The sequence below is a fragment of the Thalassophryne amazonica genome, chromosome 8 (assembly GCF_902500255.1).
Source record: "Thalassophryne amazonica chromosome 8, fThaAma1.1, whole genome shotgun sequence".
Classification (NCBI taxonomy): domain Eukaryota; kingdom Metazoa; phylum Chordata; class Actinopteri; order Batrachoidiformes; family Batrachoididae; genus Thalassophryne; species Thalassophryne amazonica.
The window spans coordinates 17,349,760-17,352,581 of NC_047110.1; positions in this window are offsets into that span (position 1 = coordinate 17,349,760).

Consider the following 2,822-nt stretch of genomic DNA (forward strand, 5'->3'; position numbering starts at 1 on the left):
GGGACATTGTACAGCTGGTGCTTCCTCATCACAAGTGGGGCAGGCATCTACTAGGTCACCACTCTATAGAGCAGGGGTCACCAACCCTGTTCCTAGAGGGCACCTGCCCTGCATGTTTTCCATGTCTACCTACTCATGTCACACCTGATTTTTTTAAAAGTGCTGTTTTCCAGTTCTTGATTGGCTGAGCACACCGGATTTAAGTGTCTGGAAGTGGTGGATCAGGGAGAGTTCCAAAACATGCAGGGCAGGTGCCCTCCAAGAACAAGGTTGGTGACCCCTGCTATAGAGCTTGACAATAGGCCGTATTTGTGCAGTGAAGGACTGTAGGAATGTTTCTCTTTCTCATTTCTGTGTGTGTGTGTGTGTGTGTGTGTGTGTGTGTGTGTGTGTGTGTGTGTGTGTGTGTGTGTGTGTGGTTGTGCCCTAGGGGTGAGGGTTTCACTGGGCTATATAACATATTTCTTGACTGCATTCTACTGAAATCCTTCACATGGATCATTGCACCAGCATCACCCCCCCCCCCCCCCCCCACGAAGAATCTCATGCTCAAGAGTACTTCACCATGCAAAATCCTCAAAGAGTGCATCTCCACACAGACATTCCAGCATAGAAGATACCAAGCTTCGATTAAAATGTTGAAATCAATTAGGCAAAAATAGGTAACTCACCCAGCAAAACATGTACAGTATGCGCTCATGACTGTTCCAGATTTCTTTTCCGCTGCCACCCAGATTTTGTGTGGAGGATGGTTGAACCACTCAGAGGGTGTTGACTCTGACTTCAGAACACAGTATTTTGATTCCTGACTGACTGGATGGTAAAACACGTCCTTCAGCCATGCTGAGTCGAAGTAGGAATACGCCTTCCCTTTATTGTAGTCACTGAGTAGACACTTTGTCAGCTCACCATCCTTAACATGTTTTAGCAGGAAAGAAGCAATGCCCACATGCATAGTAGGGGTCCATTCTGACACCCCCCTGTCTTCAGATATCCATCCTTCCTTCAAGTCATAGAAGGGATCAGGAATGATGCATCCGTCGATCTCCAGTAAGTCCATGTACACAGAAGTCTTGAGCCTCTGCTCTTCTCGGCAGAGATGGTCACTGGCTTATCACCTCTTTGATGTCCTCAAGTGAGAGGCTGCAGTAGATGTTGTTAATTCAGACACAAGATGCCAGCAAAATCAGGTTAAAAGAGAGACAAATTCCAGAAGTGTGAGCAGGCTTGAAAACAGCATGGAGCCACCAGGGGGCGAGTAGGCAGGCTGGTACTGGCCACAGCCAGTAGGGGCTAGTAAGTTGGAGCATGACAACAAAAATGACCTTGAGGAAAATGGCCCTACCAACACTGGCAGCTCAAACCATGACACACATGATATAAAACACTACAAGACAACACAGTCCAATGTACTGGGAAACATTTATTATGCTTACTTTTGATGAGACATGCCATTTACCACACACAGTAGTGAGCGATATTACGCTGATTACACTCCGCCATCAAGCACGTGCATTTGTTTGTCCCGATGTCTTTCCATCAGCCCCACGCTCCCGAGTTGCTGAAAATGCTTATTCATGTTTACATGAATTAGCTTTAGTTCATATTTACTGCAGTGAAATAGAAGTTAAAAATTAATTTAAGAATCAGTGCGATTTATTTATTTATTACTACTATTTTTTTTTTTCCATTTTTGCATTTTCCATATATCACAACTTTTTCCTGTTTTGTGGTTGTATAAAATCTTCACTTTCTGAAATAACTGACATATATTGACTACTGACATACATACATTATAATTTTAGAAAATTATCTATTGAATTTCAGTGTAATGGCACCACTGATTCTTTAAGATATCTCTTATTCCATGATAATTTCATAAAACCATGGTCTGCTGAGTTTACTCTCATCAATTTACTCACTCTGTCGTTTTAATTGTTATAGTTTTTATTGTTGCATTTTATTTTTGTTTGTGTGGGCGTTATGTTTAATAAAGAAATTAAAAAGTAATATACAGTGGTGGGCACAGTTCCGATAATCTGATAACAGATAATTATCGAAGATAATGTTTTCATTATCGGATTATCTTTTTAGATAACTTTAAAAACCATTATCGGACTAATTATCTTCCGATAAATTTTTGTCTGATAACTTTTAGACCGATAACGTAGTAAACAAAGTTGAACAGCGGCAAACATTTTTAAAATTTAAAATCAGTTGAGCACCTACCTGTTAAAAGTTTTCTAACAGATATATAGTTATATCCTCTGTGAACAGAAGAGAGCTGGTTCCAGGAGAAACCACTCGGTCCTCTGCAGGGAAAGGAGAACTGGTCACAAAAAAAAAATTCCTTTAACACCATACTGATACGCTGGCAATATCACTCAAGTCATCCAGAGGCATACATTTTTAACTTGTCGTTCAAATTTTAACCAAACTAATTTTGGACAAGTTATTTAAAATTACTGTCATGTCTGAAGTTTTATAAAGTGAAAATAACATATATGTTTTAGTTTTAAAGTAATGTGCTAATTTTTAAGGTTTTAGTGAGCACATGCTGTGCCCAGCAGTGCATTATGGGTAGGATAGGGTAATCTCAGTACATTCACGACAGGACAAATGCATTTCAGACACTCTGTTCAGGCTCCACGGACAACAGCATTAAACTCTAGTGCCTAAAACTCTCGTGAATATATTCTCTGGGTTTATAGACGTTGTTATTGTATTTGCATTTGTTAAATTCCACTCATCTTAAATGTATCAGACACGGATTATCTGGAATTTTGTTTTGGCAAGTTTTTAAGGCCTCTGCTGCCATCTAC